Source organism: Microtus pennsylvanicus, chromosome 1 (assembly GCF_037038515.1).
Source record: "Microtus pennsylvanicus isolate mMicPen1 chromosome 1, mMicPen1.hap1, whole genome shotgun sequence".
Taxonomy (NCBI): domain Eukaryota; kingdom Metazoa; phylum Chordata; class Mammalia; order Rodentia; family Cricetidae; genus Microtus; species Microtus pennsylvanicus.
In genome coordinates this window covers 190114298-190137884 of record NC_134579.1, presented here as the reverse complement: position 1 = coordinate 190137884, position 23587 = coordinate 190114298, and the positions used below count along the sequence as shown (strand labels likewise).

Sequence of the window (23587 nt, the reverse complement as noted above, 5' to 3'; positions counted from 1 at the left end):
CTCAGGCTGCTTTTCACAGAAGCGACTGCAGAGGGATTTTAGAGGATGGAACCATTCATATCCTACAATGGCAAAGGAAAAAAAAAAACAGAAAGAAAGAAAGAAAAGAAGCCCAACACAAGGGAATCTTCAGTATAAACATTAATAGTTTCCCACATCTTTGTTTAGAGAATAGCCTGAGGATTTCTAAACTTTTAGATCTTATTCATTCCAGAACTGTTTCCCTTATGGCCACATAAATCTTGGCCCTTTAGAAGTTCCAAGATTAAAATTCTTTGGAAACTAGAGTCCCAGAGAGCTCCCAGGTGATCTATATAAAGCAAGTCTGATGTGGGACACTCCAGGGCCCTGACACTTTCTAAGATCATCGGGGCTTTGCTCTCACATGAGCTTAGAAAATCCACACTTAGAAAAGAAGCATTGGAAGGGGAGCTTGGTAAAACCTGTACAATTCTGTTAAAAATCGCTAGTTTTTTTTTTAATTACAAAAGAAGGCATCATTAGCATTGTGTCAGCCACTTCCTACCGCTGTGATAAACTACTGTCACCAACAGCAGCTTGAAGAAGAGTTTCTCTTGGCTTTCCTTTCAAAAGGCTAGAAGTCCATGATGGTGGGTCAGGCATGGAGACAGGGACAGGAGGCTGAGCAACCATATTTCAGCTCTCACAGGAAATGCAGGAATGAACTGGGAGTAAGGTGAGGCTGTAAACTCTTGAAGCCTTTCCAGAGCAACAGGCTTTCCTCAAGCACAGCTGCCCCTCCTAAAGATTCAGCCACCCTCAAACAGCTCCCTCATACAGGACTCTGTTCAAAGTCATGAGCCTACAGGGAAGTTCTCATTTCAAACACCACAAGTGTAGAACATTTATATTTAGCTCTTTCTGAAGTAAAAAATGAAGAGCGTGTGCTCTGGTTTGTGGGAGTGTTCCTCCATGGGCCCCAAGATGGCATGATTTACATGTAATGATCATGTAAATCAAGGGTGAAATTTTGAATAGGATTCTGGGACTTGATCCATCCAGACTTCTTCTTTTGCATCCCTAGCTGGTGAGATAAGTAATTAGTTCTGCTATATACTTTTACGATAAAATGCTATCCTTACCAGAAGCCTAAAGACCATACCACATGGTCTTGCCTGGAACATCTAGAGCCATCAACCAACATTTTCTTTCTTTTTAAGTCAATTACATTAGGTATTTATTTTTATATCTTAAAATTTTATTTTTATTAATATTGCATTTTATGAGACAGGGTTTCTCTGTGTAATGTTTGCAGCCCTAGAACTCACTCTGTAGATTATGGTGTCCTTGAACTCAGAGACTTGCCTGCCTCTGCCTTCCAAGTGCTGGGATTAAAGGTGTGCATCACCATCTTCCAGTTAGGTATTTTATTATAGTGACAAAGAGCTGAACAACACTCTATAAAAAATTTATTTTTTTCAAAGTAGGGAGGCAAGATGTGACTGGAAAATATTTTATATTGCTTATATTTAAACAAGCTTAATTCATTTTTAATTTAATAATTTAAAAAGCCTATCTAAGATTTCCAGCATAGAAAGTTACCTTATAAAGGAAGGTAAAATTGAAGCTATGAAAATGATGACCTACTTCCCCCCAGGATCCCATTACTCCACAAACTCCTGCATTTCAGATTAGAGATTCTATAGTTCCCATCTTTAAATAATGACAGTTTTTAAAATCAAAAGGCTATAAAAGGAGAATCATATATTTGCATAAGGAAAAAGATTCCAGAAGTTTCTGTTACTTGTCCTCATTAAATCTATGATTTCATCAGTATCTTTAATCTATTCATTGCTCTGCTTTGCCACCCTCTGTGGTTCTATCCGACTTGTTCATTTCCCCCTCCAGTTCATCCTGCTCTCTAGGGTGCATTATTTTCTTATCGCAGGAATCCTTGCCTCATGTTTTAATAAACACTTGTTCCTTAGGGTTGTGTGATTAAGTCCCAAACATGTGGAGCTCAAAGGTGAAAATAAGAGAGGGCAAGGACCACTTTTAACACTTACTTCCTCAAGATACCCCCTTCACTTATTTTCTTGATTAATCTCTAAGTGCTTGCGAAGGCCCCGTATAAACAAACAAACACAAAAAAGAACACTTTTATTTTTGTATCTGATGTCCTTGACTCCCAGAAGCTATTGAATGGTTCTAGAAATTAGATTATATTATTTTTACATCCTCCAACGTCACACACACACAAGTTGCCTCAAGGGTTATGAAGGCCACTCATAGTTTTCTGGATGGGACAAAAGTTTTGTTGATATGTTTTTTTAGACAAACCAATAAGTCCATTAATTAATTAAACTAAATTAAGGTAAGAATACATAGGTGAGATTCACATTCCTTCATAGAGTTTATAAAGATTATCATGGTCTGCTCTGCGTATCTTTCAGCCTCATCATGTGCATCTATAGGCCTTTGCCAAGCTCTCTGCTCACCTGACTCCCCTCAGACATGATGTCTTATTGTCCCACCCCTCTCACATCCAGGTTGGACTTCTTGTCTCTTTTCAGTGGTGGGCCAACACATAGTGGTCAACCCTGAAGTCATATACACATGAATAACAAAATGGACTCATCAGATTGTATTCACATGAGCCTATGCACATGCATGTGTGTGCACACACAGACACATACATGCACACACACTTATACATACATTTTTACTTTTCTTTAGAGGAAACAATAATCTTTTCAAGAACTCCTTACTCAGGTTTCTGTAGTAGGAGCCTCCTTGTTTGTTCCTGGCTGCTCAGCCCCGAAATAATCACACAGAAACCATATTATTTGCAATACTGTTTGACTAATAGCTTAAGTGTATTTCTGGTTAACTAATATCTTAAATTAGCCCATCTCCATTAATCTCTGTATTGCCACGAGGCTGTGACTTACTGGGTAAACTTTTGACGTCTTTCTCTGGGGGAAGGAAGTGCATGCCTTCTCTCTGACTCTGCCTTCTTTCTCCCAGAATTTAGTTTAGTTTTCCTCGCCTACCCAAATTCTGCCTTATGCAGCCTAAGACAGTTTCTTTATTAACCAATGGTATTCACAGCATACAGAAGGCAATCCCACAGGCTTCTGTTCCCAACCACTAACTTACAATCTAAAACCATAAATGGATGTTTTATTATGTATTCATATGTGTTCTGTGTCCATTCTATTGCATTTGATATTACTGCCATAAAAATATTGGCACCAAGGATTGAACCCAGGGCTTTGTACATCCTAGGCTAGTGTGGGAATATTGTTCCACATCTCCAGCCCTACTAATCAGTCTTATTGAATTCTTGTTCCTTGGGTTAGCAATCAATTTTCCTTCTTGTGTTCTTTCTTCTTTGTGTACTTCCTCTGATTTCTAGAGTTCTTCTCACACTATCCTCCCATTATCTATGGACAATTATAGTCCTTCTGCTAATAAACCTTTAACTGCCACGATTGTCTCAATGTTTCTTAGGTCTGTGTACTCTACTATGTGGCTCCTAGACATTTTAACCTAGCAGTCCTATGGAGATTTCAAATTCATTAATCATATGAAAGATACTTGTTATCTTTATCATATATTCCTTTTCCACCTCCCTCCCGTAAACTTCTTTCCTCCACTCTTTCTCTTTCTGGGTTAATCAGCAGCGTTGTCAAATTGCCCATTCCAGAAGCCTGACTCTTAAGTACTATGTCCCCTTTTTTAACCCTTCAAAATATTTACAGTTATTTATATATTTATATGTGCGGGGCACAGCTTTGGTGTAATGTCATAGACAACTTTCAGAGGTCATTTTTTTTCCTTCCACAATGTGGGTTATGGAGGTCCTCGGGTTTGGCATCAGTAGCTATTATCCACTGAGCTATCTTTTTGGCCCACAGTGTCCCTTATTAATGGCACTAATTGATGAACAGCACTGGAAAAATCTCCAAATATTATTTTAGTTTATATGTATGAGTGTTTTTGCCTGCATGTATGTATATATTTCCCATGGAGGAAAGAAGAGGTCCTAGAATCCTCTGGAACTGGAGTTACAGATGGCTATATGGGTGCCGGACATGCAACTCAGGTCTTCCACAACAGCACATGCTCATAAGCACCAAGCCATTGCTCCAGTCCCAAGTGTCAAAACTTCTTTTCTTTGCATCCCCAGCTCTTATACTGCTCTAAAATGTCCCCTTACCATTTGACTCTCAGGCTTCACTTCCTCTTAATACCTTCTCCCCAAGGGCTACCAGAGTCACTTCCCTGGGTCATCCAAGAAATGGCCTCTGGAAGAAGCTCCTGGAGCATCTCCATCTCCTCGGAGAGAAGTAGTGACTGTATACCACTGAGGGCCTCTAAGGCCTGCCTGGTAAGAAGTTCTCCCACAGCCTTGGTATCTGTTGCACTCTTTCCTTCTGTCTTTCTGCCATCTGCGTTAGGGTACTACACTACAAGTACCTAAACTGCAGAGGCCACATCTTCAACAGCTCAATAAAGATTTACTGAGAGAGATGGTTCTTATCCTATTCTGCATTAGTATGGAAAGTCACAATTTTTTTTTTTTACAGGTTCAGATTTTGGAGTGAGAATTCTGGTGATCAAGCTCTGTCACTGAGACTGTACGGGTTTTACAAGCTCCTTCTGCTTTGCTGCACAGCAGAGGTGGTAAAGGCATCATTGGGATTGTATGCAAACTTCACGAATCAATATACTAACATTTTGTTCTATAACATTCCATTGATATGACTAAGTATTTGATAGAAGTTAGTTTTTATTATTGCTATTTCTCACCTTTCTTTCTTCCCATTTATACTTCCTTCTCTCATCCCTTCGTTTCTCTCTCCCTTTTTCCCTCCCTCCATCCCTCTCTTTCTCCTTTCTCTCATTCCTTCCTCCTCCTGCTCTTGTTTGTTTGAATTCAATTTCTTCTTCCTTTCCTGTTACTTTCATACTTACTAACAACTCACGATCTCCTAGTGAGAGAGAAGGTTCTGCTCCAAGGAGTCACACAAACAAATACCTCCCTTGTGAGGTCATGTTGATGTGACATTTAGAGATGGGGTAAACAGATGCGGTGGAGCAGTTATCACGCTCACTTAGGAATGTGTTGGCAAGACAGCCTGTTGTAGCATGGGATGTGCAGGAACGATCCTCAGCAGCCCACCAGAAGCAGGGGAACATTTCTAGGATATTATTCACACACTTGCAGCTCCGTCCTACCAAAAGCCTGAGGATAGTTTCTTCACACTCGATATCGTCTCCCATTCCTCTCACAGCCTTGCTAGAGCTGGTCTCTTCCACAAGAAAAAGGAGGACTCCAGCCTACATTGTGGGAGCATATGACTTTAACCCTCAAAGGAAGATTTCTCTGGAAGGCTGACTGACCTGCCATTTCTTCTTACATTTAAAGGAGCACCACTGGTATTTATATAAATATTTGAGTGATTATGGCCCCTTTGATAGCATAGGCATTTCAAAGTGATCTGTTTGTGTATATGTTTGCTTTTAATCATAGTAAATGTCTAAGGAAAACTGAAAATAAGTGTGTGTTGAAGAAAAGCTTTTATTTTTATGATTTTATGACTGATTGTGACATTTGGCTTTGTTTTTAACAGGCCCTACCGTGTGGGACAGGTAGTGTAATATATTGTATGCAATTGACCCTTGGTAACTATTTTGTATACAGTAGACACTTACTGTAATTTGAGACCTAAATGATGCGGTTGTTTGAATTGGAATAGCCACATAGACTTATATATTTGAATACTTGGTCAAGAGGGAATGGCATACTTAACAGGGATTAGGAGGTGAGGCCTTGTTATAGAAAGTGTGTCACTGGGGGGTGGGTTTTGGCATTTCAAACGCTCAAGCCAGACTCAGTATTTCTCTCCATCAAAAAGATTTGAATGTGGAACTCTCAGCCCCTACAGTACCATGCTTGTCTGCACTCTGTTATGCTTCCCACCATGATGATAATTATGATAATTAACCTTTGAAACTATAAGCAAGCTCCAATTAAATGATTTCCTTTATAAAAGTTGCATCATGGTGTCTCTTCACAACAATAGAACACTGACTAAGAAAAAATGAATAAATGAAGAAATAAATTCATTAAAATAAATGATTGTCTCTATCAGACTCAAGATGACCTTTTGTGTAGCTGTGCAGCCAGAGACAAAAAGGAGACACTTTGATACTTAGTGTGTGAGTACACTAACCAATGGTGCCACTGGAGTGCCCATGTTCTACTGATGTGTATTAGTTTATTTTAACTAAATTTGGTGCTGGGAACCAAACCTAAGGCTTGTACATACAAGAGAAGTGCTCTACCACTGAGCCCTGTTCTCAGCCCTGAAGAGCAACTTACAAATGGAAGCATGCTAGAAACAAACCTGTTAGAAAGTAAAATCTGTTCTCCATGGCCACACTTCCCTCAAGATCAGGTTACTTACACTAATAAGTCATAGAAAATAAGAGGTTTTATGTTTGATGTACTTTAATTTACAAAACTATTTCAATCAATTAGTAAAAGTTAGTAAAGAAAAGAGAATGAAGTAAATTCCAGAGAAGGCATTTTCATTCCCACACACTTGTGTCTCTTTATTTACTATTTTTAAAAATTATGAAACCTGGACCTGGGTTTCAAGGATTTTACTCTCCGAAGAAGAAATGGAGCGAGGAGGCAGCTCAGCACTGATGTTAGGTAGATAAGAAGACTGAGGAAGGACCTGTGTTTGTATTGTCTTATTGCTTTTTTTTTTTGATGTGTAATTGTACCCATCAGAGAGGTACAGCCAATAAGGTATAGTGCAAGAAATTAACTTCTGCATTTTGATGATTGGTCACCTCAGGATCCTCTTGTCTCATGGTATGAAGGTGATGTGGGAGTCACCTCTGTGTGCTGCGATTACTATAAATGAATAAAGAAGCTGCCTTGGCCTGTTGATTGGGCAGAAGTTAGATAGGAGGGGAAAACTGGACTGAATGCTGAGAGAAAGAAGGTTGGAGTCAGACAGACACCATGGAGCTGTCAGAATCAGACGTGCTGAAACTTTGATAGTAAGCCACTGCCACATGATGATATATAGATTAATAGAAATGGGTTAAATTAATATGAGTTAGCCAATAAGAATCTAGAACTAATGGGCCAAGGAGTATTCTAATTAATACAGTTTCTATATGATTATTTTGGTTCTGGGCGACCAGGACGAACAAGTTGCCTCATCCTCCTACGAGAAGGAACCTCAGTTTGCTAGTATGACTTTTGGCCCATGAAGAAAGAGACCACAGAATCCTCACAATGTGTTTTTGTTTGTTTGTTTTTGACAGCGTCCCCTAGGTAGCCTTTATTGGCCTGGAGCTCACCATGTAGAGTAGTTTGACCTCAACCTTGAAATGACCCTCTTGTCTTTTTGCCTTCAACAATATTTGGATTATAAACATGTACAACCATGGACACCTGTTTTCATAAATTTACTGCTGGCAGTAATAGTGAGAGGTGTGACCTTTCATGGTGGGTGAGCAAGTTTTTAACAACTAATCCACTCTAACATCCCACTTTTCCCATGCTGTTGGACATTTTCTTTTACTATCAAGCAAGTTCTGAGATACATTCTAAAATTTACTTTCTGGTCCATGTTTTTTACTAATCAAATGGGGTGGATATTCCTTTATAACCACCAAAGCTACCTTAGATCTAGAAGCTCTACTTAGTCAGTAAATTGGATGAGGTTCAGCTTTATATCCCTTCTATCATTATGTTACACCTTGAAATGCACAAAACAGATTTTCTTGGAATCTCTGCTGATTTAAATAAAAAAATCTATGCAATAATTTAGCTGTAACATATATTCTCATGGGTCATACAAAGTACCTCATCTTCCAGAGTCAAATAGTAGTTGAAGTGCTTAGAAGGTTGGTAAAGGTGGGCCCTGACAAAATGCAGAAGTATCTTGTAAGACCTTAGGGTAAACTATTACAGAGCCTCCAGTTAAAACAGAGTCAAATTCTTTCATCATATTTGTCAAGGTTGCTCCTATTGGTGAAAAAAGGGTTGTGCAGAAACAGAGAGTTTGGTACCCCAATCTTTAAAGGGTTCTGTGCACACATAAGAATAAGGGTTCTTATTCCAATTCACAAAGTAATGCTTATTTGTAATCAATTCCCTTATGCCAACAGGAGATATCCTGAAAATCTGCAAGTTCAATTTCTGTTGTTATCCAGTAACTCACAACATACAATCAAAGGGTTTCAGGAAAGACATAAGGCCTTCTATTCATTTATGTGAGCTTAAGCTGGGCATCTGAATCTATAGAGGTCCTGCAGACAACCTTTCTTTCTAGTATACTGAAAGATAACCACCTAAGTTTATTGGTCTAAGAAATTAGGTATATGATCACCCAGAAACTTACCATCCTTAAATATTTAATCAAAATACCCAAATGAAACAATTTTGTATATTACTAACCCAATTGCAGGGTGGACTTCCAATTCCCTCTTTACGGCTGTGAAATGACTCACTAGAGCCTGCAAACGAAATCACAGTAATTGCTCACTCCAGGAAACCCATGGCCAGTTCAGAAACTTAAGATTCTGGTCTTCTACCATCACTCCCTCACCAAAACCTGCATCAGTCAGAGAAAGTGACCTCCAATCTCTTTGCAGTCTGCTGTCATAACACTCTACTGTTGACATGCCACTTGTTCCTTGTCAGCCACTCCACATCATCATAGCTTGCCATCCATCTTCACAACAAGATATTTATAGCTAGCATCACATTATCCCCTAATGATATCAAACTATCCTGAGAACAAACTGTATTGGCACCCCAGTACCACACCCTATACCATCCTCACAATATATCTTCTTCATCAGATAGAATCATTATCATCATCATCACCATTGTCACCACCACCACCACCACCACAGCCAGCATTTTATCCCTACATTACATTAACTTGAAAACATATTACCTTAGGCCTATACCAATATAGCTGATAGAAAGCAGATTCATTCAGTTGTGAAATAATAAACATCTGGCACCTTTAAATCCTGTTATTTCTCACCTGACATCATTAGAAATGAAAAGCACTTTCAAAAGCTTTTGAACAGTCAAGAGTTTCATATCTATGCAACCTAGTAAGGCAAATAAGGAGATTCATGCATCAAATAAAAACTTTGATATTCAACTAAATTATGTGAAATAGACTAAAATATACTGATCTTAGTTTTTGAAATACTTAAAATGTTTTTTAAAATATTATAGTTGTTAGATTGACACAACCATTTTTTTGCCCTTGAATTCTTTCTGTTGGCATAGAGCACAGTGGCATGCAATAAGCTCACCTTGACAAAGAAGATTTATTTCTTTGAGCACTTATACATCATCATCCTATATGCCATTAAGTGTGATCAAGGTCATTGTCGATTCTTGTGTAGTCAAGATTGCCTGTCAAACTGCAAATGACAGCAGTGGAAAATTAAACTTTTGGTAGCCAAGTACTAAGATAAAAACTAAAGCATACATCTCACCAGAGAAAAAGAATTTTATATGACGGTAAAAATAGTGCAGTGAAATTATCTGGAAATAAGCTGTAATCCTCCAAAGCAAGCATTACTATTAAATGCTATTTGAATCCCACTGACGTGTTTTAATGGGTCACATGTAATTTATTTGTGTTCTGAAGAGGCCATAATTTTCTCCAAAGCCCATATCCAAATCTTTTTCTTTGTACTGAAGATAAAGTAGCACACATACCAAAAGTCATTTGAACAATACTATAATTTACTTTGAAAAGATAATAAAGGTCTGTGTCCATTTAGGGGTGTTTCTATTTTATTGCATAACATGGCTTACAATAATAAGTTGGCTCTGGAGCAGCAGTTTATTTCATAAGCAGCTGATATATTTGCTTAAATGTCTGTACTCTTGTTCTAATCACGTTGCAATCTTTTGGGACTCTTTCAATAACAATAATGGAAACAATTAATTATACCCTCCTCGAAAGATAGAAAACTCATGATAGAGTTACACAGTGGTGTTCTATAGACATTTTATAGAGTACGTGCTCTGCTTTTTGATGACTCCTATGCAAAGAACTCATTCTCATAGAGTGTTGCTTAAACAATTCGTGGGTGGCTTTGATGACTCTGGTCAAAGGGGATGATATCTAAGTTTCAAATGCAAAGGAAGGGAAATTATAAAATATGAGAGCACAAGCTAGAAATGATCTTACAGTCTTGTAACCCAGCACTGGGGAGGCAAGGACAAGGACTGCAAACTTGAGGCCAACCTGACCTAACATACACACACACTACAAACAAAAATGAAACGAAACAAGACAAAACAAAAACAGAGCCTAAGATAGAGTAAGAAAAACAGCCAAATAAAAGAAAACAGTGTAAATTTTGGAACATTATTATTACAGGATGTTCCTATTTGTGATAACCTAAACTGTAAATAGATGAAGTAAACTACTTTATAATTCATGATTTTAAGTGTGGAGAGGGCTGGGGAAATGAGATATTGACAGAAATCTTAACCAAAATGAAAGGTGTTTAAAAGCTTATATGAAAATGTGTAATCTTCTAAGCCAGGAAAAAAAATCAATTGAAGTGAACAGTAGAACACAAGGTGCATGAAAGGATAAAGAAATAATTGGGGTTAAAGGTTTAAAAAAGGGGGATATAGAGATTGGAAAGTGGAGAGGGAGTGAGTAGGTTAGCCAAAACTAGAAATCCACTAGTTTACAAGATAATTGAAAAGTTCTCTCTCTCTCTCTCTCTCTCTCTCTCTCTCTCTCTCTCTCTCTCCCTCTCTCCTTCCCCCTCACACACACACTCACACATTCACACATTTGCATGCACACACATTATATAGACAGAGTTGGAATAGAAGAGCCCCATGGGTGGACAATGCTACTCTTAGAAGACATGAAATGAAAATCTCAGCGCCATGCAGTTTACCACCTATGAGTGGGAGACCTAGTGGCACCCTGAATTAACACATACTGCTGCTATTACTTTTGGTATCTACCATAACTAGAAGGTAATATTCAATGTTCTATTTCTGAAGAAAGAACACGCTTTAGCTGCAGTTGGACTTGACAAGGAAACTCTTTCTGTTGGCTAGCTTATGCAGTCTTTATGACAGAAGGGACTCCATAGACTGCTGATGGGAGATGGGACATCAGTGATTAGTCATCAGTAGACCCTGCATGAAAAGGCATTGACTTACTGGTAAGATGTCTCCACAGGTATAATAGTGGCATAGTAGTCATAGGGGTAACCAACTGATAGGATATATCTATCTGATAGGATATAAGGCCCAATTGACAAGAGGATTTCATGCCTGCTACTAGAAACCCCACTGAAAGCCTGTTATTTGGCTAAACGGCCAGGTTATCATGCCAAATCATGTTTATATAGAGAGATTGATGCTGTTTTCAAGTTTTGCCAAAGAAACAATTTTTAGCTGGGTAGTAATCAACTCAGATTCATTTCTGGTCAAAGAACTAAGTATAGTTGTGAATGCTCAAATGTGGATGGGTCACCTATATCAATCTCCTACCATCCAAGGTTCAGGGAACTTTGCAGAAAAGGGGAGCTGTCTTTCATGTCTTGTTGTCTTCTTTTCTAGGATTCCTTGAGTTCTGATCAAAGGGCTTTGATGGAGACATCCAATTTAGGGCTGAGTGTTCCAAGATCTCTCACTCTGTATAATGCCTGGCTGTGGGTCTCTATATTTGTTCTTATCTGCTGCAGGAAGAAGTTTCTCTGAGTTTGGCTGAACAAGGGACAGATATGTAGCAGAATATCATTATGAGCCATTTTAACGCTACATTTTTTTCTATTTTTAGACTAGTATTATTTGGTTTTATCCTAGATCCCTGAAATATTTAGTTTCATGTTCTTGGTCATCAAACTGTCTATGGGTTCCATCTTGTGGAGTAGACCTTAAGTCAAATAGTTATTAGTTGGTTATTCAAACAAATGTTGTGCTATCATCTCATTACCATATCTTGCAGGTTGTATACCATTGGAGAGAAAGGGGGTGTGGTTGGGTTGGTGTTTATGTTTCTTTTTTATTAGCATAAAGTGTACCTTCCTGTACCAAAAAATCTGGAACATAGGGGCGAAAGCTCTATGCAGGCACCGACTTGACTTATCGATGTGCAATGAATTGTATAGGTGTTGCCTTCAGCATGGGGTTTTGCTGTCAGTTTGTGAAGAGCAACTTACAGTCTTGGCAACAGCTTGGGTTGTTGAGGGATTCTCAAGGTCCCCCTTTAGCCAACAACTCCATTATAAATAACCCAATCCCAGCACTGTAAGCTTTGTTTGGTGACAAGAGATGGCCAGTGGGGATTTATCTCCCCCATTATTTGGTAGTTTTATTTAGATTACCTTCATATATGGATGCAATTTTCTACTGTATTAGGTTAATTTAAATTAATTTTTAATGGGAAATTCTCAAGCATTGTTTTAGTGGTATTTGATATTTCAAAACCCTGAAATCAGGCATCACTTAACTAGGCTATTATAACTTACTTAAATCTGAACAGTTGACAATTTAGATGGGACTCTAATTTATGCCCAGCTTTTTACATCTCTGGAGAATGGCCTGAAAGGAAAGAATATACTTACAATAAGAATTGATTTAAGAAATAAAGAGCTCAATTACTATATTACCAAACATACCTTCCTCTTACCAAGTCTCTAATAAGAATGGTACTTAGAAGGAAGTATGAGTAGACATTGGTTAGAGGGAAGACCTTACTAAATTTACTTAAATCTTGATCTTAGACCTTGCAGCCTCCAGACTTAGAATAATAGATAAGTCAAATCAGTGCCTGCATAGACCTTATAGAATTTTGTCATAGCATCCTGAATGAATGAAGAAATGACTCTGGTACTTCTGCAAGGGGCGTAATGGTAAAGGGGAAGAAAATTTGAAGCACATGATGGTGGAAACATTCCTGGAACTCTGTTAAATTCCTAGACTTAACAGTGGGATGTTAAATTTAGTTTCCTTATTAGTTAACAAGAAGAAGATTAACGAGAATGGAAAAACAACACTGATGTGGTGTTTTGATTGTAAGGTGCTAGAATGTTCTTTCTTTTCCATATCAAGATCAAGATCATCATCATCATCCTATCTCAGACTCATCACAGCCTATTAACACCATCTGTTCTGGGTTGGAATAGACTTGCATTCCAGTTTCTCTCAGTAGATTTCAGATGAACATGCACAATCAATTCTCTGAATGGCTCTGGAGAAGGCTATAAGAATGGTGGTATGTTGGAGAACCCACGGAGCCAAATCTGTTCCCAGATGATGACTATCAAATGCCACTTCATCATTTCATATACTTATATTCTTTCATCCTCTCCCTGTTTGCCACTTTTGTTCTTATTGGATAGGGATTCTGAAAAATATGTCATTTTCCTATTTATTATTTTTTCCTTTTCATCGTTGACCACAAGGAACAAAATGTAATTGTGATTTTATTCTTATTTTGATTCTGCTAATTGGTTCAATTGAGTAGAGACTATTAAATACTTACAAGTAAAAAGGGCCTTTACCAATCCTTTAGGCAGACCCTCAATTTACAAAGTAGATAATGTGTTTGAGTGTGAAATGGCCCCCAGCAGTTCACATACTTTATACACTTGGTTCCAAGTTGGTAGTAGAACTTTTAAGACTGTGGTCACACTAGCAGAATTAGGTCTCTGGGGGTAGAGATTAAAGGTGGTTTATTTTGTTTCTGGTTCTGGACTGAGGTTTTTGCCCCCTGCTATAAGGAACCTAATACTTTAGATGGAGCTGCCCCAGGTGCCATGGCCTTCCAATCGTGGTGAACTAAACCCTTTGAAACTATGAACAAAAATAAACTTCTTCTCTTAAATTTATTCTGTCTTCCCCAAACAAAATTAGAGAGAGAAGTAGACGCATACTATGGAAGACTTTGTTTTTATTTTTTTATTTAAAAACAAGAAAAAAGTTTTTATTTATTTCCCTCAGATAGAGTAAGTGATGCAATTAAAAGTTTTGGGGGGTGTGAACAATTTTGCTCATTAGAATAAATATTTGCCTTTTTGACCATATCTTTTGCTTTACAGAAGCTTCTCAATTTCAGGAGGTCCCAATTATTAATTGTTGCTCTTGGTGTCTGTGGCCCTGACTGCTTCACGAGGAGCAATTATTTGAGTCTTGGATCCACTGTCACCTGGAAGACTGATCACCAGAGACACAATTCCAACTAAGCAACCAAAGGAAAACATGGATAGACAAGGTAAGAACACATGTAACACCAGAAAAACAACACAACACCAACAAAAACTAGTGGCTCTACAACAGCAAGACTTGAACACCCCAATATTGATGAAGCAGAAGAAATTAGCTAAAAAATAATTTTAGGAGAACGTTGATGCCCATAAAGAGGAAATGAAAAATTATCTCAAAAAAGTGGAGGAAGACAACAAAAACTTAGAAAAAATCAACAAATCCCTTAAGGAAAAGCAAGAAAGTGCTGTCAGACAAATGAAAGAAATTATTTAAGACATGAAAACCAAAATTAAAACAATAAAGAAAACACAACCTGAGGGAATTCTGGAAATGGAAAATATGAGAAAACAATCTGGAACCACAAATGCAATAAATCATAAATAGCAGAATACAAGATACAGAAGAGAGATTCTCAAGCACTGAAGATACAGTAGAGGAAACATACTCATCGGTCAAAGAAAACATTAAATCTAACGAGCTTAAAACAAAATATTAGGGGCTTTGCAGACGCCGCTGTCCCCTCTCACCGCTTGCTGCAGCCATGGTCAACCCCACTGTGTTCTTCGACATCGCGGCCGATGGCGAGCCCTTGGGCCGCGTCTCCTTCGAGCTGTTTGCAGACAAAGTTCCAAAGACAGCAGAAAACTTTCGTGCTCTGAGCACTGGAGAGAAAGGATTTGTATATAAGGGTTCTTCCTTTCACAGGATTATTCCAGGATTCATGTGCCAGGGTGGTGACTTTACACGCCATAATGGCACTGGCGGCAGATCCATCTACGGAGAAAAATTTGAGGATGAGAACTTCATCCTGAAGCATACAGGTCCTGGCATCTTGTCCATGGCAAATGCTGGACCAAACACAAACGGTTCCCAGTTTTTTATCTGCACCACCAAGACTGAGTGGCTGGATGGCAAACATGTGGTCTTTGGGAAGGTGAAAGAAGGCATGAACATTATGGAAGCCATGGAGCGTTTTGGGTCCAGGAATGGCAAGACCAGCAAGAAGATCACCATTTCCGACTGTGGACAACTCTAATTCTTTTGACTTGCGGGCTTCTTACCCACCAGACCATTCCTTCTGTAGCTCAGGAGAGCACCCCAGCCCCATCTGCTCGCAGTACCCTGTAATCTCTGCTCTCACTGAAGTTCTTTGGGTTCCATATTTTCCTCATTCCCCTTCATTTCTAGCTGGATTGCAAAGTTAAGTTTATGATTATGAATAAAAACTAAGTAAGAAAAAAAAACAAAATATTAGGAAATATGGGGTACCATTAAAAGACCAAACCAAAGAATATTAGGGATAAAAGAAGGAGAAGAAGTCCAATTCACAAGCACAGAAAATATATTCAACAAAATCATAGAAGAAAACTTTCACAATCTAAAGAAAGATATGCCTATGAAGATACAAGAAGCATAAGAATACCAAATAGACTGAATCAAAAAAAAGTACCCTTGCCACATAATAATCAAAACACCAAACATACAGAATAAGAAAAAATATTAAGAGCTGCAAAGGAAAAAGGCCAAGTAACAGATAAAGGCAACCCTATCAGACCTATTCCAGATTCTCGAAGGAAACAATGAAAGCCAGAAGGTCCTATTCAAGTGGTATGCTGACCATGGATGTCATCCCAGATTACTATATAAAGCAAAACTTTCAATCACTATAGATGGACAAAACAAGATATTCCATAACAGAACCAGATTTAACCAGTACCTAACCACAAACCCAGCCCAACACAAAGCACTAGAAGAAAAACTCCAACCCAAGGAAGTTAGCTACATCCACAAAAACACAAAAGCAATTCCCAAAGAAGGAAAAAAACATACACAGTAACATCACCAGGAATAAAAACTATAATAACAGGAGCTAGCAATCACTGGTCATTAATATCCCTTAATATAAATAGACAACTCATCTATAAAAAAAGACACAGGCTAACAGATTGCATACAAAAACAGTATCTGTTGTAGGAGCTGCGGGCCTCTTCCCACAGCCCGGCTCCTGGCCACTTGGCTAGCTTATACCCCAAAATAACAACACAGAAACTGGATTCTTTTAAACACTGCTTGGCCCATTAGCTCTAGCCCTTACTGGCTAATTCTCATATCCCGATCAACCCATCTCTAATAATCTGTGTAGCACCAGTCTTACCAGGAAAGATTCAGCATGTCTGACCTGGCAGCTTGCTTCATCACGTCTGGCTCTGAGAGGAACTGCATGATTTCTGAGCTCACTCCCTCTTCCTCCCAGCATTCTGTTCTGTTTACTCTGCCTATCTAAATTCTGCCCTATCAGATGGGCCAAGGCAGTTTTTTTATTAGCCAATGACCTTCCTCCATCAAGAATCCATCCATCTGCTGCATACAAGGAACATACCTCAACCTCTAAGACAGACATTTCCTCAGAGTGAAAGGTTGGGGAGAAGTTTTCCAATCAAATGGACCTAAGAAACAAGCTGGTATAGCATCCTAATATCTAAAAAAATAGACATCAAACTAAAATCAATCAAAAGAGACAAAAAAAAAAAGGCATTTTATATTAGTCACAGGAAAAAAACCCATCAAGAGGAAATCTCAATACTGAACATCTATGCCCCAAATACAAGGGCACCCTCGTATGTAAAAGAGACACTACTAAAGCTTAAATCACACATTAAACCCCACACACTAATAGTGGGAGACTCCAACACTCCAACCTTACCACTTTCCAGGTCTGCCAGACAGAAACTTAACAGAGAAATAAGGGAAATAACAGATGTTATGACTCAAATGGACTTAACATACATCTATAAAACATTCCACTCAATCATAAAAGAATATAACTTCTCAGCACCCCATGGAACCTTCTCAAAAACTGACCACATACTAGGTAGCAAAGCGAACCTCAACAGAGACCAAAAAAAAAAAAAAACTGGAATAACCCAGTGTATCTTATAGGATCACAAGGCTTAAAGTTAAAATTCAACAGCAACACAAATTTCAAAAAGCCCACAAACACATGAAAATTAAACAATGCTCACCTGAATCACCAATGGGTCAAGAAAGAAATAAAGGACAAAATTATACTTCCTAAAATTCAATGAAAATAACTACACAGCATACCCTTATTTATTGGACACAATGAAAGCAGTGCTAAGAGGAAAGTTCATAGCATTAAAGGCCTACATAAAGAAGCTGAGTTAACAGACACTCTCGGACAAAAAGAAACAAACTAACCCAGAAGGATTAGATGGCAGGAAATAATCAAAATGAGAGCTGAAATCAACAAAATAAAAACAAAGAAAACAATACAAAGAATCAATGAGACAAAGAATTGGTTCTTTGAGAAAATCAACAAAATAGAAAAACTGTTATCTAATCTTTATCCAGAGATGGAAAATACAAATTAACAAAATTGTAAATGGAAAGGGGGCCATAACAACAGACACAGAGGAAATCCAGAGAAACATCAGGTCATACTTCCAAAGCCTGTACTTCACAAAATTGGAAAACTTAAAGGAAATGGATAATTTTCTAGATAAATATCACTTACCAAAGTTAAATCTAGACTGCATAAGCAAATTAAATAGACCAATAACTGCTAAATAAAAAGAAACAGTCATCAAAAGTCTCCTAACCAAAAAAGTCCAATACCATATGGTTTCAGTGCAGAATTCTGCAAGATTTTCAAAGAAGAACTAATACCACTACTCCTTAAATTGCTCCACACAATAGAAACAGAAGGAACATTGCCAAACTCTTTATGAGGCTACAATTACCCTGGTACCCAAACCACACAAAGACATCACTAAGAAAGAGAATTACAGACCAAACTCACTTATGAACATTAATGCAAAAATTCTCAATAAAATACTGACAAACCGAAAGCAAGAACACATCAGAAAAATCATCCACTATGAATAAGTAGGTTTCACCCCAGAGATGCAGGGATGGTTCAACATTATGTAGAAGAATGAAAATAGATCCATACCCATCGCCATGCACAACATTCCAGTACAAATGGATCAAAGACGTAAACATAAAACTAACCATACTGAACCTCATAGAAGGGAGAGTGGAAAGTTCACTTGAATGCATTGGCACAGGAGACCACTTCCTAAACATAACCCCAGTAGCACAGACAATGAGAGCAACAATTAATAAATGGGAACTCCTAAAATTGAGTAGTTTCTGTAAAGCAAACATCATGGACAATAAGACAAAATTACAGCCTACAGAATGCGAAACGACCCAATCCCATACCAGACAGAGGGATAACCCCCAAAATATACAAAGAACTAAAGAAATTGGTCATCAAAAGAACAAATGATCCAATTAAAAAATGCGGTGCTGACCTAAACAGAGAACTCTCAACAGATGAATCTAAAATGGCTGAAAGACACATAATGAAATGCTCAACAGACGTAGCCATCAGAAAAATGCAAATCAAATCAACTCTGAGATTCCATCTTACACCTGCCAGAATAGCCAAGATCAAAAACACTGATTACAGCTTATGGTGGAGAGGATGTGGGATAAAGGGAGCACTCCTCCATTGCTCTTGGAGTTCAAACTGGTTACAGCCTCTTTGGATATTAGCATGGCAATTTCTCAGAAAATTAGGAAACAGCCTTCCTCAAGACCCAGTAAATCACTTCTGGGTATATACCCAAAGAATTCTCAATCATGCCACAAGGACATGTGCTCAACTATGTCCATAGCTGCATTATTTGTCATAGTCAGAACCTGGAAACAATATCGATGCCCCTCAACTGAAGAATGGATAAGTAAATTGTGGTGCATTTGCACAATGGAGTACTGCACAGCAGAAAAAAAAATAATGACATCTTGAAATTTGCAAGCAAATGGATGGATCAAGAAAACATCATTTTGAGTGAAGTAACCCAGACCCAGAAACACAAATATAAGTTGCTTTTAGACATAATACAAAGGATAAGCATCCTACAATCCATAATCCCAGAGAACCTAGACAACAAAGACGACTCTAAGAGAGACATATGTGGATCTAATTTACATGGGAAGTAGAAAAAGACAAGATCTCCTGCGTAAATTGGGAGCATGGGGATGATGGCAGCAGGTAGAAGGGGAGGGTAGTGAAAGGGGAGGGAGTGACAATAAATATAAAGCACAATAAAAAATTTAAAAAATGGTCATTTCTTTGACTCAGTTTCTGATCCAGACATATTAATTTTATTTCCTTAAATATGAAAAAGATGGATAAATATAAACAGAAGAACAGGAGAACTCTACTACCATCACACGTGAGAAACAGAAACAAAGAGTTCAACTGATTGCTTCAGTCTCAAGAAAGAGACAGGAAGGCAGAGAGTGTCTCAGAGAGTCAAGAGATGCCCAGGAGGAAAACACACTGGAGACAAAATGAGCAAAGACACACAAGTCCCCATGTGTCCTTTATTGTAGCAGTGAAGTGGATGGTTTTAAGGCATGGGAGCTATGAAAAGAATGAGAAACACACTGCTGAACTGCACAGTGGGTCAAGGTAGAGCTTGGTCTGAATTTTGGAAATAAGGAGAAATGAACTGTTGCTCCCAGGAATCTCAAACTGAGGATGTAGAATTATCAGTAATTGAACTGGCATTTCCTGGACTGGCCTGCATTGACTTCTATATTCTCCAATGCACATGTGGGACTGTTTTTCTTGAATTCTCGAGGCTACATCTACCTTGCTTCATCATCTATATCTAGCAATTTTGATATCAATGAAAAATTTAATATTTCAGCCTTAATTTTTTGTACCCAAGCTATAGGCCAATTCTGGTAGGGTTCTGACTTCCATTCAAAATTACAAGATGAAAGGAAATTTAATTTCATTTGATAAGGCATATCTCTAACTATCTCTCTGTCAATGTTATGTTTTCTAGGTAGCAAGATGGTCATCATCATCACCATCATCAATCAGATCTTCCCTTTGATGACATGGAAGTACATAGATTGTATGAGCCAAACTGACAAAAGCAGGCAATGTTTAAGAATTGCAAAAGGAAGCCGGGCGGTGGTGGCACACGCCTTTAATCCCAGCACTCGGGAGGCAGAGGCAGGCGGATCTCTGTGAGTTCGAGACCAGCCTGGTCTACAAGAGCTAGTTCCAGGACAGGCTCCAAAACCACAGAGAAACCCTGTCTCGAAAAACCAAAAAAAAAAAAAAAAAAGGAGGTCTCTTGCTTTGAGCCAGACTCTATGCTATGAAGGTATGACTTGCATTGTTCTTTATTGTTTCCTAATACTGTGAGTAAAGGAGAGAATTTGTGAGTAAACCTACCAACAATGTATGAATTATAAAGGTAATAGCTATTGAACTTCCTTTTCTAAGCTATTCCACAAATAAGATTATTATAAGAATCAATGCATTGTTTATTTTATCATGCATACACAGGTGTGAACATGTAAGTACTTTGAGAAAGTATTTTCAGACTTAGAAGTAGAGTAAAAAGATGAAGTGAAGACAATCAGTCCATAACTTATACTCATTTAATTTGCTGAATGGTAGAAATCATTTTGGAATTTTGAGTTTTGACCTTTCTGTGTGCTATCAGTGTAAGGTATAATTCTGTATCAGTGTCAAGCAATAGTCTAGCTGCTGCTCTCAGTCACGCAATCACAGGAAGGGATAACAGGTGTGCCATGTTGTGCTGCTGAGATTCTAGGAAGGTTAGGTGCAGTGTATGTATTTTCCAGTCATGAATTTAGCAATCTGTACATGTATCTTAAGTTGAGGAACATCTGCATGCGTTTTCCTGAGTCACCCTAGTGAATGGTATTTTTCAGAGTATAAAGGCTATAATCCTTTCCCTTTCCTAGATAAGCTTTCCTTATGTCTTATTAATTTCACACACACACACACACACACACACACACAAACACACACACACACACACACACTCACTCACACACACTAACACCCACACTAGGCCAGATGGTTCCTCACCACAATTCTTACTCCAAGCTAAATTCCCATGGAATTAAATGTCACAGTTTAACCTTCAGATGTTTCAACTATTCATTCTATTTTTCTTGTCCTTCATTTAGAAATATAAAATATTATGATAAATCAGTTCTTAAATATATTCCTCAGATATATGTATTCTTCTGCCAAATTACCAAGGTCAGGTTTAAGTAGGCAATTCCTCTGTGATAGCCTTAAAGATTTATGGAGGCTAGACTATACCAGTCTCAAGAAGGATAAAATAAAACCTTCAATGTGTATCCACTACAAACACTTCAGTGAATAATTCCATGTTACCAAAAGCTATCACATGCAGGTAACACATTGTATTTTTTTTTCTACATCACTCTTTTCTTTTCTCATTGATAAAACATCATCTCAAGAGTTATGACTTTGGATGGAAATAAGAGAAAACATTTTGGGCTTATTGCTTTCCAATCTGGAGCCCAGCAGAAAATGTCAAGGGTTTGCAAAGGAGGGAGTGTAGGAGGAAAAGACAGTTGAAGTAATAATAGAGATAGCCATGAAGAAAGTACTCCAGAATGGGATTACAGGCCTCAGACTTCCTTCCTAATCATGGTGGTTTGAATAAAAATGGTCCCCACAAACTCATAAGGAGTTTATATTGCCTCATAGTGGCACTATAAAGAGGCATGGCCTTGTTGGAATGGGTGTGGCCTTGTTGGAAGAAATGCATCACTGTGGGCAGGCTTTGAGTTCTCAGATGTTCAAGCCAGGCCCACTGTGACAATCTCTTCCTGCTGCCTGCAAATCTGGTTGTACAACTCTCAGATCCTTCGATAGCACTATGTCTGCCTGCATGTGTAGGGGAATATTACTTTAAATTATGTAAAGCTGTGTTATATTTGTTTATGCTGTGTTTGTTTAGCAATGTAAAGCTATGTTATATTTGTTTATGCTGCATTTGTTTAATTATATAAAGATGTGTTGCATTTGTTTCACCTTCCCTTTCTGAGGCACCTGGTTAGTCTGATAGAAAGCTGAACAGCCAGTACCTAGGCAGGAGAGGGATGGGTGAGGTTGCTGGGCAGAGAGAATAAGTAGAAGAATGAGGGAGAAGAGAGGAACAGGGCACACCTGGGGCCAGAAGTCAGGCAGTTACCAGGCAACCAGACATGAGAAGCTGGAAAGTAAGACATATAGAAAAAAAGAAAAGTCAAAAGCCCCAGGGCAAAAACACAGATGAAGAGAAACAGCTTAAATTATAGGAGCTAGTGGGACAAACATAAGATAAGGCTAAACATTCATAACTAATAAGAAGTCTATATGTCATAATTTGGGTCTGGTTGGGAGATCTCATGGGAGATGCTGAGGAAGAGAGATTCATATAAAAGGGAGGAAGCAGACATAGAGAAAACTCTAGTGATTGAGGAAGGACTGAAGTATGATTCACTTCTTGGATCTACATCCTTGTTGGAATCTTCATGTGTTGTATTGGAATGAGTACAAAGAGAAGGGGATAACCTTAAGGGTTTGGGTAAGGTGGACATTTCACACAGGGTGGAGTCTAATATAGAATTAGTAGTGATGATGAAATTGGACATTGGTCAAAAAAATGTATTTTAAGAGGAAATGGGAGGCAGTGGCGGGGAGGAGGCAGAAATCCTTAATAAATAAATAAATTAAAAAAAACTTTCTATGGATTAATCTGCTGGGTGGCCTGAAATAGGTCAAAAGGTTTTGATCAGGGAGTAGATGTCTAGAGATAATCACCCTATAGACACTCTAAATCAATCATAATTAATGCACTAGCCTCATCCTGACATCTGATTGCTGGCTGGAGGGTGAAATAAAGAGACTCTTTCTAAAAAAAAAAAAAAAAAAAAAAAAAAAAAAGGAAACCCATGTCTAGCACCATGGGGCCAAGATCCCATGACTAGATAAGTCATAGGTCTTAAGAGAGAACTGCATAATATTATGCTGCTAAGTGGAAATAATATTAAGTCAACTCCCAATGACTTATCATCATTGTTAGTGTTCAGCCATCTCTCTGGCCTGCCCTTGGCATTCTGAGAGGTTACACTTTCAGCTGTAGCCACTATGCACCTCCTGTGCATATTCACTATGTTCCTTTTTATAAGACCCTTCCTGCTCCCCCCAACTCTCACTTCTCCAGTTCCTATCCCCAAAGGCTGTTCTCTCCTTCCCCCTTTTTAATTCCCTTCCCCCAAATAAAAAACACCCTTCACATGAGTTCTGTCACGTGGTATCTTTCTCCCTCGTGCTGCTTTTTTCTTTCAAATTATAGCAATCCTACCTATATACTATTAACGTATTTCTCAGTCATCATCAGAGAAGTTTCTGTTTGCAGATGATGATGATGGTGA

At 38.3% G+C, this 23587-nt stretch overlaps 1 pseudogene; it reads left to right on the top strand.

Annotated features, from left to right (window-relative positions):
* Positions 1-14781: 14781 nt before the first annotated feature.
* On the top strand, positions 14782-15454 carry LOC142834816 (peptidyl-prolyl cis-trans isomerase A pseudogene; annotated as a pseudogene).
* Positions 15455-23587: the final 8133 nt, after the last annotated feature.